This window comes from Scylla paramamosain, chromosome 13, assembly GCF_035594125.1.
Source record: "Scylla paramamosain isolate STU-SP2022 chromosome 13, ASM3559412v1, whole genome shotgun sequence".
NCBI lineage: Eukaryota > Metazoa > Arthropoda > Malacostraca > Decapoda > Portunidae > Scylla > Scylla paramamosain.
This window is the reverse complement of record NC_087163.1, coordinates 6,865,001-6,889,664: the sequence shown is the minus strand read 5'-3', so window position 1 is coordinate 6,889,664 and position 24,664 is coordinate 6,865,001. Positions and strand designations below refer to the sequence as shown.

Genomic DNA, 24,664 nt, shown 5'->3' with positions numbered 1-24,664 from the left:
ATACACAGTGATGGCGAAGCAAACACCTCACGAGTTCTTAAGTGAATTCATTGAACTTTATCGGAGTTTTCCGTGTTTGTGGAAGATAAAGTCCCACGAATACTCTGATAGGAACAAAAAGGACCTGGCCTATGCAGAACTAGTGAAGAAATACAAAGAGTTTGATCCTTTAGCTGAAAGAAACACTGTTGTCAAAAAAAAAAAAAAAAAAAAAATTCACTACGGACTGTATCCAACAGTTATATGAGAAAACACTTGTTTTTTTCATTAACCAATCACGGCTCCATTTCCTTTTTGATTTTCGTTTTTTTCTTGATCTTTCTCCCACTAAACACATCCCAAATGCAGACCACCATAATGTTTCTTCCATGACGGTCAAGTAAAGACTAAAAATATTGGATTAAAAATCGTTGCATGTAAACGCTCTTTCAATCATCCAATAAATCGTTACTATCTCAGTGTTCAATAAATCGCTACAATTTATCGTAGCGTGTAAACCGTGCTTTACTGATGGGGGGGCTGTCTCACATTCAGACAAATAAAATCTTAAATGCTTTTATTGTTATTGTTTAACATACCATTGATTAATAGATTATAAAGATAGAGAGATAATTATTTAATTCTTAAGGTCTTATCCTAACAGTAAATGCTTGATTTCCTTAGTGCTGGCTTAGGCTATTTGAAAAGGAAGTCCATTCTCCTGTTCCTGTTTTGTGCAAACAGATCAATAACTTTTTCTTAACTTCTTAACTTCACATCCACAGAGCCATGTTTTCCTTTGGTACCAATCACAATTAAAACTGCGAATATACTTCTTGTTGTGGCTTACTCCTTCTTGCACAATTTTAATGTCTGGTAATGGGCGATTGTTTTAATTGCTACCTTCTCTTGAAGTGTTAACTGTGAAAAATTGAGTTCTTTCAATGCAGAAACCGTCTTTGCTTCTTGTGCCATTTTGCAAAAATACTGCTAGGCCTACTTGGGAAAAGAAAAAAAAATACTATCTTATACGATGTTTCTGTGATTTTACACCATCTATGATAATCAAGATTGAGCACAAGCCATCACTGATCAATAATATTTAAAAATCATCCCTGACAAATTGAAAAAACACGATCGAAAACAAGACCGACGCAAGAACACTCACCTAACCACAACAACGGCCGAGACAAGACTGCGCTGGACGCAGTCCACACTCGCCATTCCGCCCGGGAAGCCTCCCCCCCCATTTCTCCCCGCTTTCGTATCATTAAATAGTAAATCATTTCCGTACTTCCTCATTGTTTTGCAGTATTTTTTTTTTCATATAAACATATGAGAATTGGTGTTTTCATGTGAATGATAGTCAAACATAAATAAATTAACATTATTTTCGTGAATCCTAGAAATCCACTGGGGGGGCTGCAGTCTCGCAGTCCCTATTGACGAGCCGCCACTGTTCACTGTTGCCAGATTCCAAACAGAATGATCGTACTGTTATCTCAAAGTAATATAATTTACGCACAAAAAAAAGCACATTGTACAAAAAAAAAAAATTGCACATTGTACACACACACACACACACACACACACACACACACAAGGAACCCCATAGTGTATTGGCAGTACATGTGTACAGTCCCTTCACAGCCGAGGAGACATGGGTTCTATTTTGAGTATTCTCCTTGTAACCGGGAAGACGGAGAGTCTAATGGCAAAGACTATATTAAAAAGACAGGAGGACTTCCAATCCAACATAACAAGTAAGTAGCCAAAGAGGTGTCAGTGAGCGCTGGGTTATGTCAAGAGCGTCCGTCAGCTATTGAGTGGACCGAAAACTTATCGAGGTCACTTATCCCGCCACATTTAATTTTCTTTTGCGTGTTACTTAGGAAATATTCACTATATCATTAAGAATAAGTTGGACAAAAGTGGAAATAAAAAAAAAATACACTGAACTCGTAGATATTTAATATATTGACTATGAATGAAAAGAAACTAGTTAATGGAAGACATTTACTGATGGCCTTATAACGAACTTAAAAAAGAAAAAAATGCAGAACAAAATAAAATGCAAAGAAAGCCAAGCAATAAAGCATTTGTTAGTAAGAATACTAATCTTTAAAAACAGAAAATAATGCAATTATAAACAGATAGTACACTAAATTCCACACATCTTGGTCTGGTTAGGCATGATACATCAGTCTTGTTGAAGCCTGATAAAATAATTTGCTGATGAGATATGTTGGCTGCATACCCTTTGGCTTTCACGTAATCTGTGAATTTTTTGAACAGTAAGGATTGGATTTGCAGCACATCTTTCCTTTTCTGACGCCTGTGATCAATGATGACGATATATCGCACACCACTACCTAAACAACTAATCAAATTACACAGTCGCATCCTCTATCGAGACTACTTTATCTTTACCTCCAAAACATGGAGTCTTTTTCTATTTTATCTAGCCTGGCATTGAGCTTCTATACTGTATATACCTCAGCATAGGGCCTCTTTAGCTCAATAGCACTAAAGGCTCTCTACAGGAGACTTTTCCATCTCTAGCCCTACAGGAGACTTTTCCATCTCTAACTATACAGGAGGCTTTTCCATCTCTAGCCCAGCTCTTACTTCTGTAAACAGCGATGTTAGCATGCTTACCTTTCATTCTCTCCTATGGGAAGCGATGGCAGAAAACTGCAGGAGTATCTTGCCTCTTGTGCCAAGCGACACCCAAGCGTCCTCTACTACGTCCTCTCTACATGGTCGCCACCTCATGAATTAGCAGAAAGAAGTAAAATGTAGCCAGTTAGCCTTTCTTCACCTAAGCTTGGATCTTTCCAGCCTTTCTCTTATAAAGTCTTAACTACTGATTTACTGAGTGATTATTCTTGGTCAGGTTTACACCTGGTTTGTCACACTCATTCACCAGTAGTCGAGTACTGAACACCTCTCTTCCAGCTGCCTACTGATTCTGACCGGAGTACTTCTGTAGAGGTGAAATGAAGTGATTAAAAAATTCTTGCGTGATCTCTGGGGAGGGTTCTGTAGCAAGGTTTTAGAAACGTCAAGGTAATTAAGGGCTCTTTTCAGGCCAGTGGTGCCGTGCAAGTGTGTGTCGCGTAGTGACAGAACTTTGAAAGTCCTCCTTTTCTCTCATTCCTCTTTGTTGAATTATTTATATACTACAAGAGAAAGTGTGGCATATGATATAAACTAATGCCAACGATTTCCTGATCTCTCCATTATCCATTGCCAAATCTCGTTTTTAGTCACATAATTATTATTTTTATTGTTTGTTTAAATCGTATAATAATCGTACGTGTCATACGATGATTTGAGGAACACTATCGTACATCGTATCGCTGGTAAAGTTGTGCATTCACCATAGTTATCGTACATATGGCAACCTGCACTAGTTACTGGCTACACTCATCTGCGGCCAGCAGTTGGCCCGCACTGGTTAATGTTTATACATGCTAATTTCTGTTGATGTTTATCTGTACTAGTGGACAAAAAATAGCTTGTCAGTGCATGAATGTTCGGCGATGCTGCGTCTTCCAAAAAAAGTTTCTAATGTTGTAATAGCTAATGCATGAATAACTAGCTTTAAGCCTTTCCTTATGGTGGCTAATTAAATTCATGTCGCACTTACGCTTGATAATGAAAATATTTTGAGTACTGAACAGTGTTCTGCGCTGGATGCCACTCTGGATTAGAGAAGACACGCCTCAGGGCTGCGTGGTCGCAGTGGTGCAGGGACGGAGGATTCTTTAGTTAGCTAAGTATGCAGTAGGTAATAAGTTTTCTTTTTACATAAGTTATCTCCATTTCCGTTTACTTTTATATGCGTAAATGAGCTCAGCTATGATTATTTTAGATGTTTATTAATCGTTTTCATGGTTTTCATTATTGTTTAGTTTTGTTTTTTATTTTTATTTATTTATTTATTTTATTGTATACATCGACCTTCGCTGAAACTACAGTGAATTGCGAAAATGTTGTTGGGCCACCTATATTGTTAAGTAATTTATTACAGATGCACAATAATGTAGGCATTTGCTTACCGAGTTTCATGAAGTTGCAATTTGAAGATTTAAAAATAAATGCTTAACCAGTCTTTATAATGCTAGTTTGGCAGTGTGTCATATTAAATTATCCTGACTGCTGCATCGGGAAATTATACATGTCGAGACGTGTTTCTCTCTCTCTCTCTCTCTCTCTCTCTCTCTCTCTCTCTCTCTCTCTCTCTCTCTCTCTCTCTCTCTCTCTCTCTCTCTCTTGTATGGGCTTACAAGGATAACAAAATGTACATTAGGTCTTTTATTTACAGCTGAATGTGGGCGGCAGTTATACATTTGAAATGGAAAGAAATGAAACAAGGGAAGGTTAAGAGTGAATGCATTCATCCGGTATAATACAGTACAGCTCCAGGGAAGAGTTGTTTGGTACTAAGTGACATAAGTACGGGAACGTGACACAGGTTGGCTATTTATAGATGAGTGCAGAGGGCAGTTATGCTTTTAAAACAAAAATAAATGCAGCAAGGGAAGGTTGACAGCGCTTGCAGTCATAACTTGTGATGCAGTATTGCCCAGGGATGAATACGTGCAGCGGTTCGGTGTGGAATGATGACTCACTCCACACAGGCAGGGGTGGAGGTGGCGTGACGTCAAACTTATGCAGATCAATTCAGGCAGCGAGCTGGTAGTAGGAAGATCTTGTGGCGCGAGGAAAGTTGCGGCTAAGAGCACGCTCCGTAACTATTCCGCGCCTCTTAAGTAGGTTTTCTCATGACTGCGCTGCTGAAGAGTCAAAGTAATATGCAACACCGCGGTGTCCTGAATGTGCTAAATGTTTGTGTGTTTGCTGCAATATGCGTAACAACACCTACGCACGCCTTGCAGCCATCACAGGATTGGCCAGTATGGATTCCAGCGTCACTGTTGCTTTAAAACCACAACGTTCGGCCCACGTGCTGTGTAGCTCACGTTTTCAGGAGCGTCTCCATTCTTTACGTCATGGAATCACGTTGTTGATTGCTTCACAATAATGCTAAAGGCTTTCACGTCAAAGTTAGACGCATCAATGCAAGGTCACCCATTCCAGCTTTATTACTATTTTAAGGTTAGATTAAGTTAATGAAATTAATTTAGGTTGTATTTGACAAGATGGCCTCTCCTAACCCGTAAAAAAAATCTGATATTGATGTGATTGGGTAAAAAAAAAAGATAAAATAAAATAAACACTTCAGTACAAAGATCATAGTAATCATAATGTATCCTTGATAGAGAAATGTTTGATATTACTGTCAGGTTGTCAGTCAAATACACAGCTTACTGTTGCGACGCATGTTGGTGCCAGCCTGGGCTGCTCTGCCCTACATAGGATGAATACCAGCAGCGCTACACCAGAGTGCCACACTTCCCTTCTGTTTTTCTGGTGCGTTAGTGACGCTTCATTTTATACTGCGGTGCCCCAGGCTGGCTGGAACGCTGGCATGGACTTTGTGATGTACTTGTTATGTTAGTGGGTCAGGCACACCACCACCACCACCACTTTTTTTTTTTTCTTTTGCGCAAACAAAAACTTTGTAGGCGCTCTCAAACTAGAGCACATTGCTTTAATTCCTGCGCCTTTACCCACAGCATGAAAAGTGTCACAAGATGACAAGACCGACTTTTCTTGTTATATTATTGTTTGGTTTTATATTTTCTTTCAACATTTATAATTAAGTTTGTATTGTTTTACCCTTTTGCTGCTGTGCATTCAGTCAAATAGTCATTTAATCAGCCAGTTAGTCAGTTAGTCAGTCAGTCAGTCAGTCAGTCATTTTGTGACAGATTAAAGTAAATGTATTCTAAAGAAATGATTTAATAATGAGTAAGTGCTTCCAAAGTAATGTGAAATGTTAGTGGAATTGTACATACATATTCCTCGGACACACATCGCTAATGACATGCCGAGTTTTATAAATTAACAAGCACAATAATTCAGGCAAGAGAGATGTGACCTGCGAGCTGTAGCCTGCACACACGCCCACCACCAGTCACGCCTTTTAGCCAGCCACCGCTGCACTGTGTCTTATAGCTCACTGCGTTAACAATATGCATGGCAGCGGGCAAGAACAACAGCGAACTGCATATTAATTTAGAAGTACGACGTAACTCTTGATGTATGTACTTTAGTTTTCATGGGTTGTTACAAGTTATCCGGGGATTTATTGCATGCAGCGGTAACTTCATTCATTCAGCTTGGCACGGAGCCGGCAAGACAAGTAATTAAATCTGGCTTGCTCGTGTGCTGGAAGTAATGTGTGAGGCGAATGTACACGGCAGGTGCGTAAAAACCAAGGACATTCGGTAATAAGTAAAAATATAATGACATACTTTACATAAATTAATTTTCACTATCCTGAACGTCTGTTCCTGCCAGGCGGTGCGCGGGTGACGGTAATGCCTCGTTAATTTGATGCGTCCCTTAGCAAAAGGATAATTTCCTGTACCTTTAATCTTATCTTTCATCAACTAGAGTACTCTGTAGAAGGAACTGCCATTGTATCCCTAAATAAATCCTAGAAGTCTATTAGTAATTATAATAACCAGTGACTTTTCCCAGAAGATTAATTCTCCCAGAAGACTCGTTAACAAAATTGAACATTCATTTATGTAACTTCTGATGTCTTTCCTCATCCCTCCCCCTCCACCGTCCTACCTCTTCCCCTCACTCACTCATCAGGTACACTACCTTCATTTCCCCTCCTTCTCTGCAATTCTCAGAATCATTCCCTCTCCCCCCTCTAACCTGAGACCAAGCAAAACCCCGCGTCCTTTCCTCCAGCACCTCTTCCTCAGATCTCCCCAGAGAATCCAAGAGCGCCAGCTGCCTCCTTTGGAAATCGTCTTAAAAAGGCACCAAATTATGATATCACTTAAGGCGCCGCACCGACGGAAACTCATTATTTTGTCGAGAACGATATATCTCGACAGGCAGGAGGAGGAGGAGACAGAGGAGGAGGAGGAGGAGGAAGAGGAGGAGGAGGAGGAGGAGGAGGAAGGTGGGAAGTGAAGTAAGAGGAGCACGAGAAGGAGGATGAGGATAAAGGAAGGAAGGAAGGAAGGTGGGAGAGAATTCAAGCTGATAAGAGAACGTTTAAAACTCAGCAGACAATGGTGTCGGGTGTACATAACGTCTCTCTAAGGCTCCTTCAGAAAAGTTGAGACGCACATTCTTGGGCAGGGCGGCTGGCTGTACGCAGGCCGCTCAGAGGGAGGGAAGGCGACTCGAAGGCGGGCGATTATTGGGCCAATTGGAGGACAGGGGGAAAGGAAGGGAGTCCAACTTTGCTTGCTCGGGGGAAGAAAGTTTCTGAGGGAATTGTCGGCGAAGTTATAAAACCGTAAATGGCAGACTAATGAGTTTGGCGGTGGATGGCTGGACTCCCCTTCCCTTCCCTTCCCTTCCCTTCCCTTCCCTTCCCATCCCAACGCGACGCAACGAACCCACTGGACTAGGAGGAGGAGGAGGAAGAGGAGGAAGAAGAGGAGGAGGAGAAGAAGCAGTAGCAGGAAGAGAAGGGGGAGGAGGAGGAATTCTCGCCCTCTCCCTTCAAGAAGACTTTTAAATAACACTTTGAAAGACTCTCTCTCTCTCTCTCTCTCTCTCTCTCTCTCTCTCTCTCTCTCTCTCTCTCTCTCTCTCTCTCTCTCTCTCTCTCGAAGTCAAGTGTACGAGACAGTTTGATGGGAATGTATAGAGAGCCTTTTGTATATTCAGCGGCAGTATCTGGCGTTCTTAGAGGGCGGCAATAACATTACTGTGGGATTTGAGACCTACAAAGAGAGAGAGAGAGAGAGAGAGAGAGAGAGAGAGAGAGAGAGAGAGAGAGAGAGAGAGAGAGAGAGAGAGAGAGAGAGGGTCCCTTTCCTTCAGTACTCGTGGATGCAGGAGGGGAGGAAAGAAAAGGCCCCCGGAATTGCCTGTGACTTCCGCCTCCCTCCCTGACCAAGTTGTGCTGTATCTAATCGGGTTTATGTGTAACCTGCTTTGTGTTACGAGGACGCGGGCCTGTCGCTGTTGTGCGGGTGGTCAAGAGGGACAGAAGGATCTCTCTCTCTCTCTCTCTCTCTCTCTCGTTTGTATTTTTCTTTATTTTTAATCTATTTTCATGTATCCGTCCATCTGTCTCCATTCATCCACGTATCCTTCCATCCATCCATCCATCCATCCATCCATCCATCCTTCCTTCCTTCCTTCCTTCCTTCCTTCCTTCCACCCGTCCGTCCATCCATCCATCCATCCATCCATCCATCCATCCATCCATCCATCCATCCATCCATCCTTCCTCTCCTCTCCTCTCCTCTCCTCTCCTCTCCTCTCCTCTCCTCTCCTTTCCTTTCCTTTCCTTTCCTTTCCTTTCCTCTCCTCTCCTCTCCTCTCCTCTCCTCTCCTCTCCTCTCCTCTCCTCTCTCTCTCTCTCTCTCTCTCTCTCTCTCTCTCTCTCTCTCTCTCTCTCTGTGTGTGTGTGTGTGTGTGATGCTGTTTTTTTTTCCTCCTATAGTCAACATACGAGCTTCACAACACCCATACCTTGGCTTGTATTACTCGTATTTCACGGTATGGGACACTAAGACAGAATTCACCTTTAAACTTGACCCTGCTACATATCTTTGTAGTCTTCTTTAGGGTATTGTGGAATGGAGGAGAGAAGGAATGCTAACTCAGGAATACCACGCCGGGGCAGGAAGTCGATAGAGGGATAAAATAGGAGGAGGAGGAAGAAGAGAAGGTTGTTGTACATATATAGAGAGAGAACAGCATCTAGATTTGTTTTGTTACGGTTTCAATAGTGGCCAGTAGTTTTACGTCATTGTTTTTGTAATGTTATTGAACTTTTGTGTGGGTGGGTGTAGGAGTTAGTGGGTGTTGAGAATGGGTACTGCGGTCGTGGATATTACTTAGGCTCTTTCGTGTTCAAAGGAGCGAAAAAGAATGGGTGAAGCAACGAAGAAGTGACGTAACGGAGGAGTGACGTCATGGAGTGATGTAATGCTGTGACGTAACTTAAGGGGTAACGCAAGGAAGGAGTAAAGTAGCGGTGGGTGAAGTGACGAAGGGGTAACATCGAGGAAGTGACGTAACGAAGGAATGATTAATGAAGGAGTAACAACGAGGGAGTGACGCAACGAAGGAACAACGTAACAAGGGAGTGACATAACGGAGTAACATAACGAAGGAATAACGTAACAAGGGAGTGACATAACGGAGTAACGTAACGAAGGAGTGACATAACGAAGGAATAACGTAACAAGAGAGTGACATAACGGAGTAACATAACAAAGGAATAACGTAACAAGGGAGTGACATAACGGAGTAACATAACGAAGGAATAACGTAACAAGGGAGTGACATAACGGAGTAACGTAACGAAGGAGTGACATAACGAAGGAATAACGTAACGAAGGAGTGATATAATAAAGGAGTAACATAACGAAGGAGTAACGTAAAGAAGGAATAATGTAACGAAGAAGTAATGTAACGATGGAATAGCGTAACGAAGGAATACCGTAACGAAGGAGCAACATAACGAAGGTGTAACGTAACGAAGGAGTAACGTAACGAAGGGATAACATAACGAAGGAGTAACATAACGAAAAAGTAACATAACGAAGGAGTAACGTAAGGAAGGTGTAACGTAACGAAGGAATAACATAACGAAGGAGTAACATAACAAAAAAGTAACATAACGAAGGAGTAACGTAACGAAGGAGTAACGTAATGAAGAAATAACGTAACAAAGGAGTAACGTAACAAAGGAGTAACGTAACGAAGCAGTGACAAATACCGTAGCAAAGAGATGAAATAATCAAGAAACAAGAACCTCAGAGTGTAAGGAAAGCTCACACACACACACACACACACACACACACACACACACACACCGTATCAAAAGTAAAATAGCCGAATGACCAACAAAACGACCCAAGACAGCAGCGTTCTCTCCCTCACTCCATCACGCGAGGCTTGTTCTTTCTTTGTGCTCGAAGTTCTTCCTTTGTGTTTGAGGCTTGTTCTTCCTTTGTGTTTGATACTTGTTCTTTCTTTGTGTTCGAGGCTTGTTCTTCCTTTGTGTTCGAGGTTCTTCCTTTGTTTGAGGCTTGTTCTTCTTTTGTGTTTGATACTTGTTCTTTCTTTGTGTTCTAGTCTTGTTCTTCCTTTGTGTTCGAGGTTTACTCTTTGTGTTTGAGGCTTGTTCTTCCTTTGTGTTCGAGGTTTGCTCTTCCTTTGTGTTTGAGGCTTGTTCTTCCTTTGTGTTTGATGCTTGTTCTTCCTCTGCGTTTGAGTCTTGTTCTTCCTTTGTGTTTGAGGCTTGTTCTTCTTTTGTGTTTAATGCTTGTTCTTCCTTTGTGTTCGATGTTCTTCCTTTGTGTTTAATGCTTGTTCTTCCTTTGTGTTCGAGGTTCTTCCTTTGTGTTTATGGCTTGTTCTTCCTTTGTGTTCGAGGTTTGTTCTTCCTTTGTGTTCGAGGCTTGTTTTTCCTTTGTGTTTAAGGCTTGCTCTTCTTTTGTGTTTAGTGCTTTTTCTTCATTTGTGTTTGGTGCTTGGTCTTTCTTTGTATTCTAGGCTTGTTCTTCCTTTGTATTTGATGGTTGTTCTTTGTATTCTAGGCTTGTTCTTTCTTTGTGTTCGAGGTTTGCTCTTTCTTTGTGTTTGAGGCTTGTTCTTCCTTTGTGTTTGATGCTTGTTCTTCCTTTGTGTTTGATGCTTGTTCTTCCTTTGTGTTTGATGCTTGTTCTTCCTTTGTGTTTGAGGCTTGTTCTTCCTTTGTGTTTAATGCTTGTTCTTCCTTTGTGTTCGATGTTCTTCCTTTGTGTTTGATACTTTTTCTTCCTTTGTGTTTGATGCTTGTTCTTCCTTTGTGTTTAATGCTTGTTCTTCCTTTGTGTTCGAGGTTTGTTCTTCCTTTGTGTTTGTGACTTGTTCTTCCTTTTTGTTCGAGGTTTGTTCATTTGTTTGAGGCTTGTTCTTCCTTTGTGTTCGAGGTTTGTCGTTTATTTGAGGCTTGTTCTTCCTTTGTGTTCGAGGTTTGTCCTTCCTTTGTGTTTGATGCTTGTTCTTTCTTTGTGTTTGAGGCTTGTTCTTCCTTTGTGTTCGAGGTTTGTCCTTTGTTTGATGCTTGTTCTTTCTTTGTGTTTGAGGCTTGTTCTTTCTTTGTGTTTGAGGTTTGTTCTTCCTTTGTGTTTGATATTTGTTCTTTCTGTTTCAAGCTTGTTCTTCCTTTGTGTTTGATACTTGTTCTTTCTTTGTTTCAAGCTTGTTCTTCCTTTGTGTTTGAGATTTGTTCTTCCTTTGTGTTTGAGGCTTTTTCTTCCTTTGAGGTTTGTTCTTCCTTTGTGTTTGAGGCTTGTTCTTCCTTTGTGTTTGAGGCTTGTTCTTTCTTTGTGTTTGAGGTTTGTTCTTTGTTTGAGGTTTGTTCTTCCTTTGTGTTTGAGGCTTGTTCTTCCTTTGTGTTTGATACTTGTTCTTTCTCTTTCAAGCTTGTTCTTACTTTGTTTGATACTTGTTCTTTCTTTGTGTTTGATACTTGTTCTTCCTTCGTGTTTGAGGCTTGTTCTTCCTTTGTGTTTGAGGCTTGTTCTTCCTTTGTGTTTGATACTTGTTCTTTCTTTGTGTTTGATACTTGTTCTTCTTTTCGTGTTTGAGGCTTGTTCTTCCTTTGTGTTTGATGCTTGTTCTTCCTTTGTTTGCATTACCGTCAAGTTTGATGTCGGGTAATATGTTACAGAAAGGGTTAATAGTTCGACCCGCCGAGCACCTCACAAAGGCCTACAATAATTAAATGCAAATTCCAGTATGACGATCATTTATTAAAAATTCTCCGCGGCGTCCGGCTGAATTAGGCTTATAATGAATTGCATTACAAAGCCGAGGTCTGACATATTTTTTCGTCCCCGCTCTTTAAAGTGATGTAATTGAATTTTGATATCTTTTTTTTTTTTAAGGCTATTTTTGGGAAGGGGGAACGTCCTACGATCACTTATTTTATATTCATACCGTAATTGACTTTTATTTAATATTCCTTGTGAAATTACCGACCGTCAAGTGAAGAAACACGTGTGTGTGTGTGTGTGTGTGTGTGTGTGTGTGTGTGTGTGTGTGTGTGTGTGTGTGAGAAAATCGTAAATTACCACCGGGAACCAATTTTTCTTCGAGACTCGATTTATATGAAAGCCACGCCGGCATCACCCCTCCTCCTCCTCCTCCTCCTCCTCTTGGTGCTCTTCCTTTGCCTCTTCCTCCTTTTCTACTTTTCCTCCTCTCTCCTCTCCATTCCTTTCCTTCCATCTTCTTTTCCTTGCCTCCGTCTCCTCACACACACACACACACACACACACACACACACACACACACACACACACACACACACACACACACACACACACACTAACTCAATCCACAGTCCTTCATCAGCAGAGGGCCATAATTCACCCCTATGAAGTTTCCGGTACGCTCAACAGATGGCACTCACCCCTTTCCCGCTGAAGGTGTAAACACGTAGCTAAGTTTTGGTGTTGCCGTGTTGCTGCTCGGGTCGTTTAACACGGCGGCAACATGGGAGTAACGGTGTCTGGTCAATATTAGCTCAGGAAACATGGGTAGCGTATTCCTGAGTGTATATCGTTGTTATGCCGTGTTTGTATTGGCTGTTGGCGATCCGGGACGGTGGTGTGGCGCGTTGTATACCTTACTTCCTGTTCTCAAATGCTTCGCTGTCCGTCTCGACCTGTTTCAATATATTTTAGGGAAACGTGATGGGGTTTTCAAGGGTTTTCACAAATTTAGTGAGTTTAACATGTCGAAAAGCATCATAAGAACGTACGTTTACTAATTATCTCTGCTGTCGATGTTCCAGGGAAATTTGATAAGGGTTTTCTTGATTTTAGTGAAAGCTTAACGATATTTCTACACCGCTCATGTGGAAAGTATCATACGAACTGAATTGATTATATCTTTGGCCACCGAGTTTTAGGAAAATTTGTTGGGAGTTTTCAAGGGTGTTTTCTTGGATTTAGTAATAGCTTATCGATACTTCTATATCGTTCACGTGGAAAAGCATAAGAACCTAACTAATCATATCTCTGGCAACCACTCTATAGGATTTTTGTGATATTTAACAAAGCCGAGGTCTGACATTTTTTCGTCCCCGCTCTTTAAAGTATTGTAATTGAATTTTGATATTTCTTTTAAGGCTATTTTTGGGAAGGGGAAACGTCCTACGGTCACTCATGTGGAAAAACATATACAACTAATAATCTCTGTGGCCTTTGAAAGCAGTCCCAGGCAATCACAGTGGAAATTGAAAGTGTTGAAGAATACGAAGCCATAAACTTTAATGATAGTTTAACAAGACTTTTACACCGTTCATATGGAAAAGCACTATAAGAAGCTAACCAATGACCTCTGGCCTTTGAAAACACTCCCAAACTCCCAAACACTCCTAATGGAAGCCCAAAATGTTTAGGGATACGAGGCTTAGTGATCGTGTGTATAGGTCAAGCATCAGGGACAACAACAAGTTTGTCTTCCTGTGTCGCTCGCTACCTTGCCGTATTTTCACCTGGCGCCCATGCATTGCGGCTATACATCCCAGCCAATACTCGGAGGTTCACATGGCAATCTATATGCAATATGCCGAGGCTCGTCGACCGATGAACGTAATTACAACTGTGACTAGATAAACGAGTAGAATTTCCTTTCACATAAGGCAAATTGAAATGCATGTGGGAGACAGACAGACAGAGAGAGAGAGAGAGAGAGAGAGAGAGAGAGAGAGAGAGAGAGAGAGAGAGAGAGAGAGAGAGAGAGAGAGAGAGAGCCGAATGAGTAGAAATGGAATAAGAGGAGAAATATAAAGCAGAGAGAGAGAGAGAGAGAGAGAGAGAGAGAGAGAGAGAGAGAGAGAGAGAGAGAGAGAGAGAGAGAGAGAGAGAGAGAGAAGAAAAGATAGAGCCGAATGAGCAGAAATGAAATAAGAAGGGGAGAAATATAAAGCAGAGAGAGAGAGAGAGAGAGAGAGAGAGAGAGAGAGAGAGAGAGAGAGAGAGAGAGAGAGAGAGAGAGAGCCCACCCCTTATCCACAATACCACCATCCAAATATCAAGTCATTAAATGGAAATCTATACGATACACTAAACAAAATTCCAGAGAAAAATATTGTTCGCAGATCCTCTTCACATAACCTTGCAAGGAGGAGAGACGGTCTTTCCCGGCCAGTCTGGGGACACGGAGCACTTGCCTCAGGTGTGATCGGAGAAGCCTGGACGCTAAAGATAGTCGACCTTGTTACCTTAATCGTTGCCAGTTAAGGAGAAGCACCTGGAGTGTCGGTGTGCTGTGCTTAACGATGAGACAGAGAGAGAGAGAGAGAGAGAGAGAGAGAGAGAGAGAGAGAGAGAGAGAGAGAGAGAGAGAGAGAGAGATTTTGGTGTCATAACAAAAAGGTCATATAGCTCAGAGAGAGAGAGAGAGAGAGAGAGAGAGAGAGAGAGAGAGAGAGAGAGAGAGAGAGAGAGAGAGAGAGAGAGATTTAATGAAATAACCTATGAATCAGCATTAATATTAAAATGATGATACATTCATTAATACATGTTTATTAAGTAGGTACTCCAGGTAATGAGAATCACAGTAGACACAGTCCAGCCAAATGAGATATGCTTTTTTTTTTTTTTTTGTGACTAATTAAGGCATTTGCACTGATAATATCCGCTCATTGTGGCATTGTTCGCTTGCAGGCCGCGGTTTTTAAACAAGAGACCAAAGCCCATTCACCGGGAAGCAGATAATTTAGGTACTGTGTATTTACCTGCATTTCCCGCTGACACACTACTGCATCAGTCACACCTGCTGTTCATTAACCCGGTTATATAATATTTGCTTCCCGCGTGTTGTAGTGCTGGCAATGTTGACTGTACTGGCGGAAAAAATTAAAAACAATCATGATAGGCATTCTCTGTGTTGATACCAATGTCAGCGTGATGGATTTGGGGGATGAAGCGAAAACAAATAGACGAACAAATAGACATGGGAGGTGGAACGTGTGTGGGTGTGTGTCTGCATGTCTCCCTGCCTCTGTGGGTGTGTCTGTCTGTATCTGTCTGCTTCTGTGTGGGTGTGTTGACAGTTCACACTCGGCAATTATCTCCTGATCCAGTTACCTGTGCATGACGTTGATTACTGCGCAGGTGAGGCGGTGGCGGGGCGCTCTGCTGGGCCTGCGTGGATCCCAGCAAGCTCTCTGCTCTTCACGCTAAACTTCCAATCCGGCTTAACACTTTTATTTTTCTCCCTCTTTTTATCCATGCAAGTATTTCATTACGCCATCTTTTCTACTCTTCGGTATGCATATTATCCCGGAATTTGAGCGGATGTATATAGTATTTTTCTATACGCATATGAAATTTTTACTCGTCCATTAATCTCGGTAAAAATTTCGCAGTATTAAAGTTGTATCTGGGCTGAGTATTGGATCAGTCTTATCTCTTTCTCAGTAAGGATGCTCTTGAAAGTGTTTATGCAGGAGCCTTTTAAGTGTGTTTACATCCCTTATCGTTCCCTCTTGCCTCGCCACCAGATGACTAGGAAAGGATGTTGTGAAAGAAGGTGATGAATGATGATGCGCGGTGGAAGGTTGGATGAATTGTTGTGAAGATGATGGATGAAATGGGATTATGAATGCACAGGCGTCTCACGTGTGTGTGTGTGTGTGTGTGTGTGTGTGTGTAAGGGAGAGAGAGAGAGAGAGAGAGAGAGAGAGAGAGAGAGAGAGAGAGAGAGAGAGAGAGAGAGAGAGAGAGAGAGAGAGAGAAAGTATACATATAGTACACAGGGACACATAATTTTTACTAATTGTTATTATGTTACTAACTGCTGCTGCTGCTGCTGTTACTACTACTACTACTACTACTACTACTACTACTACTACTACTACTACTACTACTACTACTACTACTGACTAGAATCACTTGTAGTAGTAGTAGTAGTAGTAGTAGTAGTAGTAGTAATGCTGATAATAATAATAATAATAATAATAATAATAATGATAATAATAATAATAATAATAATAATAATAATAATAATAATAATAATAATAATAATAATAACAATAAATTAGAAATTCGACAAGAGTGAATGAAAAATGAAAATGATAGAAGCAGTAAAATAAGAACCCTTTGAATAATTTAACTGACTTTTCTCTTTCCTCCCACTTTTTCTTTTCCTTTTCTTTTTCCTTTTCTTTTTTTTTTTTTTACCTGCAATTCTTCCTCCTTTATCATTTCCACCCCTTCCTCTCTCTCATACTCTTTATTTATAAGTATTTTGTTTCCTCTCCTTTTATCTCTCTATGTCTGTCCCTTTCACCATTCCTCTTCCGTGTTCTCTTTATTCGCCCCTCCCTTTTTTCCCCCATCCCTCCCTCCCTCCCCTTCAACAAATGACTCCACATCAAAACGTCCCATAGATGTACGGAAAGTCCTCTAACATTACTCTCTCTCTCTCTCTCTCTCTCTCTCTCTCTCTCTCTCTCTCTCTCTCTCTCTCTCTCTCTCTCTCTCTCTCTCTCTCTCTCTCTCTCTCTCTCTCTCTCTCTCTCTCTTTAAAATCGTCAGTGTTTCCACCTCCCTCTCATCACCGTTGTTCTATCTTATGCTCCCTCTAACTTTTCCCTCTCTTGTCTCTCTTTCCCTAAGCCTCCTCCTCCTCCTCCTCCTCCTCCTCCTCCTCCTCCTCCTCCTCCTCCTCCTCCTCCTCCTCCTCCTCCTCCTCCTCCTCCTCCTCCTCCTCCTCCTTTCCTGACTTTCACATTATCCCTGCCTCTCTCTTTTTCCTCTACTACCATTACTACCACTGCTACTACAAATGTTCTCCCTCCTCCTCCTCCTCCTCCTCCTCCTCCTCTGACATTTACTGTGAGGCATTTCCTGCTGTTTGCCCTCCCTTCTTTACTCTTCCCTCTCCCCTCCCCCACTCCTCCCCCATATTTGTCTTTCTTTCTCTCTCTACTCCTTTCCTTCTCGTCTCTTGCCTCTTGCCAGATTCGTAAGAACGCCGCAGTCTCCACGAGGAATTGCGGAAGGAGGGAGGAAACATGATAAAAAAAAGGGCTGGGAGGAAAAGCGGAAGGAAGAGAAGCAAACAGTGAAAGCCTCATTTTTATTTCCCTTTGCTTTTTTCTTTTCCTTTTATTTCATTTTTATTGTTGTGGAATCCGGAACTGTTTGATCGTCCGGGTCCTGTTGTGGTCTTTTCCTAGGGGAGGGAGTGAACAGGGAGGAAAAAAAGGTTAAAAAATATGCATGTGTGTGTGTGTGTGTGTGTGTGTTGGGGTGGTCGTCTATCTCCCTTTTTCCCTATTTACATACATTCTTATTTTCTCTCTCCTTATTTTTATGCTTCCTGATTTTTTTTTTCTTGCTTAATCCTTTTTTTTCCAGTACCATTAAGTAATTTTTACGTTTCTTTTCCCCCTTTGTTTTTCTTTTTGTTTTCATCTCTCTCTCTCTCTCTCTCTCTCTCTCTCTCTCTCTCTCTCTCTCTCTCTCTCTCTCTCTCTCTCCAAATGGGAAGCGCTAATCGGTCATTTTCGTTCACTATGACGGCGCGTCGCTTCATTCACCGTACCATCACAAGCCGTCCGTCACGTGTTACCTTCACCGTCACCGTCACCAGCACACCACGATCACTTCCCCCTACCGTCACCAATACCAGTTTTAATGCTTTCCCATACGCTATCACTGTCACCATCACCGCTTGCCTCATCACCATCACTGCTACCGCTACAACAGTCACCATCCCTCACTATCTGCCGGTCACTACCATCACCATCACCATCACTGTGGTTGGCCCGCACTCCTGTAATTTTAGTCCCATATTGGAATGGTGGGTTCATCAAAAGACTTGTTATATTAGAGAGAGAGAGAGAGAGAGAGAGAGAGAGAGAGAGAGAGAGAGAGAGAGAGAGAGAGAGAGAGAGAGAGAGAGAGAGAGAGAGGGATGGGGGTAATTTTTTGTATGTAGTTATGGTCAGCGAACTATCTGTCTGTCCGTTTATCTCTATGAAATCACTGTAAGTCTCCAGTGAAATCAGTGAAATTGCTTTTTTTCAGATGTGCTGCAGATAAGTGGGTAGTCCTGCTTGGCACAATTAAGATTATTATTATTTGTTAGGTTTAGTTTTTTATAAATATTACGAGATTTTGATGTGTGTGAGTGTTTGTGAGAGAGAGAGAGAGAGAGAGAGAGAGAGAGAGAGAGAGAGAGAGAGAGAGAGAGAGAGAGAGAGAGAGAGAGAGAGAGAGAGAATATAACAGTTTAGCGTCGGTTACTGATGCATAATGGATGAAATCTTAACTACTGTCGTGGCCAAAACTTTAAAATGCACCCCGAGTGCTTTTCTTCCTCCTTCCTTTCTGTCTGTCTTCCAGGCGGGTAAATTTGCTAACGTTTCCTGGGAGTTTCAATTTTTAATTCGGCGTTCTCTCTCTCTCTCTCTCTCTCTCTCTCTCTCTCTCTCTCTCTCTCTCTCTCTCTCTCTCTCTCTCTCTCTCTCTCTCTCTCTCTCCTCCTCCTCCTCCTCCTCCTCCTCCTCCTCCTCCTCCTCCTCCTCGGCTGGAGGGATGTGTGAGTGGGGAGGAGCCTTCTCTTGTATTATCCTGTATCTGCCCCTAATAGTTTGCGTGGAACAGTTACCCAGACAGCCTTAGTAAGGACCTTAAGATCTGTTGCTGTTTGGTCTTACTTTGTATTCCTTAATATTCCTCGTCCTCCTCCTCCTCCTCTTCCTCCTGCACATTCACCTCATCCTCCTTTCCTCCAGAATAGATTTGGATGGAGGACATTTTGTATCTGGAATGAATAAATTACAAGGAAAACAGATTCGAGAACCGTGCGTCTTGACAGAAACAGAGAGAGAGAGAGAGAGAGAGAGAGAGAGAGAGAGAGAGAGAGAGAGAGAGAGAGAGAGAGAGAGAGAGAATTGAATTACGCGGTCATATAGAGCACACAGACCTCTTGGTGTATTTGGTGGAGGTGTGGCTGGTGTGTTGCAAATCTTGTTACCAAGTTGGCTGTCAGCGCCACACTTCCTCCCGCTGCCTGCATCACGCTGGTAATGGCCGAGGCCAAGATGGTGTTTGAGCGTGTTGATTGCAGTGCGCCTCACTACTGCTCTTGTGCGCCCTTGACTGACTATATTGATACGGTGAGGCATAAGGTCATGAGAACGTGAGGAAAGATTCATAAATCCTGTAGGTCTATATGTGGCAGTCCCACCATAGAACGTGTTTGTGCTTACCAGTGTCCGCCTGTCATTCCTACCCATGCCTTGGTGTTGTATAGATTTGGAGTAGTGAGTGAGATTGTGGTGGTGATGGAACGCAGGATGTAGCACAACTGTATTTCTGTAACGTTTCGACAACTGTCTTCTTTAAAGAGTACAAACACTTCCAGCGGATCAGCTTGTAGGTTTGTCTAGGTCCGACTTCCCCAGACGGACCTACACTCTGATCCGCTGGAAGTGAATGCAAGCTGTCACCGCTCCCCTTTGTACTCTCAGGAAGACAGTTGTCGAATTGTTAGAGGAATAAAGTTCAGCTAAATCCTGTTTCATCCCCCACCACGATCCCATGAATTTGTCTAATCATATTCTGAGGCTCCCTATTGTCTCAGCATTATCATCATGACTACCGACCTATCATTCCTATCCATTTATTTGTCTCATCGTAATCTGAGGCTCCCTATTGTCTCAGGACTTTTAACCCCTTCACCTCTATGGCTTCTCCTTAAACTTAATAAAATGGTTTAGTGAAAATTTAATATGGATAAACAACATTGACAGCAGAAGGGACATTATTTATTAGTTTCAACCTTTTAGTGTGTTATTATATTTGCGCTCAGTGAAATAGTTTAAAGTTGAGTATTGAATTCATCCCAGTCGTCTGCTACTCATGTGAGGACGAGTTTCATCCTGTCTCGTTTGGAACTTGAACTTGCTATATCTTGTCGTCCGCCTGTTGGTAATCCTGTGAACCTCGTATCTAACTCTTGGCTGTATTTCATGGTATACTTGCAGAGTCACCACAACTCGGATAGTCATCTTCCTTGGACGAAACCACGCGATTCACGGTTTATCTTATGCGTGAAGGAGGCCACCCATGGGACACAAAAAGTGGAAATAAAGCTCGTTATTTTATTACTCCTGAAATAAAGTCAGCTAGAGAAGAGTGATTTATCGATTTTAAATATTTTCACTCTTAACTCTTTGACTGCTGTGGCTTTTCCCCGAGAGAGAGAGAGAGAGAGAGAGAGAGAGAGAGAGAGAGAGAGAGAGAGAGAGAGAGAGAGAGAGAGAGAGAGAGAGAGAGAGAGAGAGGATAAATAGAACTATATATCATCTTGCAAATAAAGTAATAAGTCAGTCGTATCAATACAAAATAAGACCACAACACATTTCACTGCGGCACCAAAAGAAGCAATAAGTAAAATCATACCTCACCGTGCCAATAAAGTCAAGTTTGCACCCGCGGCAGTGAACGAGTGAGTAAATTGAGCCAGAAGAAGAGCCAGACATCAAAGGTCACACAGCGCTACGATAAGTGAGGAATATAGTGAAACGCAAGAGGAATTATTAGTTGACGATATATGGAAAGGCGAGGTGGTGTTTACTTTTTTATTACTAACGATCGCAATACGTCTAAATTAACAATATTTTAAGACTTGAACAGAAAATACTACCTCAGGCACTAGAAGGATTGAACAGCTCCATCATTCCTTCTGCTGTCAATGGCGTCTTCTCATACCAAACTATAAACCTGCACTAGACTCTCTCTCTCTCTCTCTCTCTCTCTCTCTCTCTCTCTCTCTCTCTCTCTCTCTCTCTCTCTCTCTCTCTCTCTCCGATGTAGCGTCGTGATATGACGTTTGTGTATATTTAATCTTTCGATCAACATATATATAAATAAATAAGTTCCTTTGGTACAAGAGTGAGAAATTCTGTTTTTTGTATTGATGAGGTTGGTGTGTTATTAAATTCTCATGATGACTTACACAACTTCGTATCTGTTATTCCTTTTCGTGCTGGATTGGAAAGTTTCGTTGTTGTTTTTTTTTTTTTCATTTATACGCTTGATAATAACTTACTGAATAGGAATGTGCGCACACCTGTGTAGTACTTGCTTTTATTGGTTATATATTCAAAATTTTTATGTGAATAGGTTATGGTCTGAGCTGACTGATTTTCACTAAAAGGTCGAACTCTTAACAGATTTAGAACCCGTTTTTTTGTTATTGCTGCTGCAGGTGCTGCTGCTGCTCCTGCTGCTGCTGCTTCTTGTTTGTTTGTTTGTTTGTTTGATTATTATTTTATCACTACCCACCATGGGGCCATCAATAAATCTCTGCAGATGCCCAACAGCGCCAGATGGATTAATTCATCATATTATTGTGCTGTCAACTCTAATTACTATAATTTATGTAGCTTTCTATCACTTTAATGAAAATGTGTAATTTTGAAAATAGAAATATGCAAATAAAATGGACAATAAAAGCTAAGATACAGTATAAACGTTCGCATGAAAAGAAGTATGGTGAGTGACATGCCGTCTTGACTTAGGAACACTTGTTATATCTAAAGTTGATAAGTTATATTGAAGACGAAAATAAAAACGATAAAATTTTTGCAATGAGATTATTTGCCGTTATGATCAAGCCTGTCATTGGTGCGTCATAATTGTTGTAAAAGAGTTTCGTATCGTGGAACAATCGTAGTTTGAGATTGCACTACTGGATGTAAACAAACCTGCCAGTCTCGTTGCACGTGCGCCGAATTTTTTACGCTAATAGTTAATATTTGTGTTTCACTGTGTCAGATGAAGCATTGTCATATAAGGGAATTGTGGGAAAAGCCTTGTAAGTAAGTGTGTGACAAGACACGGCACGTAACATTTTTCTGAGTCCCGTTTGACCCTAAGGCCTCCCACACCCGACTGACCACCCTTATGTGAGTACAACTTATGGTCAGAATTGTTTGAACTTTCACAGAACCTATACATATGAATACCAGACTTCATCTCTTAACAACTGCCTCAAAATTAATTTATTTAAGATCTCTGCCTTCTCTGCGATGGGAGTTGGCGATCGCTGGCATCTGCAGACTCATTGGCGCTGTTGCCGAAGTCGATGGTCTGGATTTATCCGTGCGGGAGTTTCGTAATGCAGTCTTTATCACTAAATTATTTTCTTTGACAGACACGGAAGTCCACACGAAAGGCGATGACGATCCCTGCCGCCCCTCGCCTCCCTCACCACGCCCCGGGAATGTGAGTAGTGACTACCTGCCACTTAATGTTCTTCCATCATTTGTAGTGTATTTTTTTGTGACGCTGTTTTTTTGTGTATTGGATCCCAGAGTGCTTGGCTGTCTGGGGATCTAACGTATCCTTAATTTCAGCAGTATCACTCTTTACTCTTGACAGAAGCGCGATTTCACTTCTTAATATTCGCTGATACAATAATTTTACTCCTAACACTGGTCCTTAATTACTGCAGTGTCACTCTTTACTCCCGCGATAAACTATTGATTTCACTTCTTAATATTCGCTGATGTAGTAATTTTACTCCCAACACTGGCACACCTAAAACAACAACTGCTGTAATAAAACATAAATGTGTGCGCTCGTGCATGTGTGTTTGCGTGCATACACGTGTTGGTGAAATGAGAATAAATCATGCCACCCTTTGCATATTGTGGTGACCTTTATCTGTAAGTTTGTATACACACAATTAGCTGCCGTGACTATTTTTCATTTTTGCCATTTCCTGTTCTACTTGAATATTCCACTCGTTTATTATCTTTCTTCTCTCTCATTCGCAGGGTGTCATTACGTGTGTGTGTGTATTTCTCGTCTACTGCGTGCCTGTCTTCATCCATTCCTTACACCTCGTCGCCTCTTGTTCCCGCACACCCCTTTCACTTCCATCCCTCTCCCTCATTCTCTCCTTTCTAATCACTGTTTACTCTCTTCACTTAGCCAGCTCACCCCTTCCTACCTCATCCCTCCTCACGCCCCTTCCACTCATTCACTCAGTCACTCTAACTCCTCTCATTATCACTCTATTTGTGTTTTGTTCCGACCCTCCTATATCTTTCCCCTTATCTCCAAAACGTCTCTCTTCCTATTCTCCTTCTCCTCCTGCACTGCCATCACCTAGCACCACCACCACCACCACCACCACCGCCACTCACCTGATAGGCTGTCCTGTCATTAACCTTTCATCGCTTCATCGCCTTCGTCATTTATCTTCGTCGGAGCTAAAATGCCCTTAAGTTATCCCAGTTAATCCAGCTCCAATGTCGATTTTGTCGTAGTAAATGACCTGCCCTGATGAACGATTATTGCGGGCCGTTTAATGGTTAGGTGACGGTGAAGCGAACGAATGATGGAGCTGCCAAAGAAAGGAGGAGAAGGAGGAAGAGCAGGAAAAGATGCATAGGAGAATAAAAGCGTTAAAAATGGTCGGGTAAGAGGATGATAAGAAGGAAGTAAGAAGGGAGAGTGGAAGCTGAAGACGAGGAGGAGATGAAGGACGAGAAGGAAAAGGAAAAGGGAAAAAGTGAGATGGGATTTGCGGGACTTACAGAAATTGCGACTCGCGTGTGTGTGTGTGTGTGTGTGTGAGAGAGAGAGAGAGAGAGAGAGAGAGAGAGAGAGAGAGAGAGAGAGAGAGAGAGAGAGAGAGAGCGGTGAGGTGGTGTGGGAATACTGACGGGAGAGAGAGAGAGAGAGAGAGAGAGAGAGAGAGAGAGAGAGAGAGAGAGAGAGAGAGAGAGAGAGAGAGAGAGACCCACACACTCACACCCACACACTCACACACTAGCGGCAGTGGATACCTGTGAAATTTTAAGAGCTCCGAGCTAAACGGTTTGGAAAGAAACATACGGTGACAAGCTGGAGAGAGAAAAAGGATTATGATAACAGAGATAATGGTGACAGTGATGGTGACTGGAGGGGAGGGAGAGGCGGCGCGGGCTCTTCTCCCTCACTTCCCTGCCCACCCACCCATCACTGTCTCATAAAACAACCCTAGCGTCCATTAACAAAAATTAATTGCCCGAATTTTACCTGAAACTCACAAAATTTCATCCACACAGTAGCCCAATATCCCTCTCACCCCCCTCCCCCTCCCCCCTTTCCCTTCTCTTTGGTCCCTTTCCCTTTATTTCCTCTTTATTTTTTTTTTTGTTCCCTCATTTTTTTTACGTCTCTTTTATTATCTAACGTGGTTTTCTCTTATTTATACAGCTGGAAATGTGTTTTTTTCTCTTGTTTTTAATGCGCTGTGATTTATTTATTTACTGATTTATTCATGTAGGTGTATATTTAATCTGTCTGTATAATATTATGCCACTCTGTCTTCTTATGTAAGTGTTTCCTTATTTGTGAGTTCCTGTTTCATTCTGGACGCCTTTCTTATTGTTTTATATTCCTCGTAGAACACTCCATCAGTTTATGTGTCTGCCATTACCTGTTTGTTCATTCATATATGTGTTCGTATAAGTGCTAAATCTGTCTTTTTTTTCTTGTATGTATTATGCGATTGTTTATGTTTATAAATTTGTTTGTTTGTCTACCTA

At 41.8% G+C, this 24,664-nt stretch overlaps 1 long non-coding RNA gene across 1 annotated transcript in view; it reads left to right on the top strand.

Annotated features, from left to right (window-relative positions):
- LOC135106389 (uncharacterized) overlaps positions 1-24,664 on the top strand; it is a 78,048-nt gene that overhangs the window by 737 nt on the left and 52,647 nt on the right. The window contains exon 2 of the long non-coding RNA XR_010271277.1: positions 22,279-22,349. This is a non-coding gene — a long non-coding RNA (uncharacterized LOC135106389). The remainder of the gene's footprint in view (positions 1-22,278; positions 22,350-24,664) is intronic.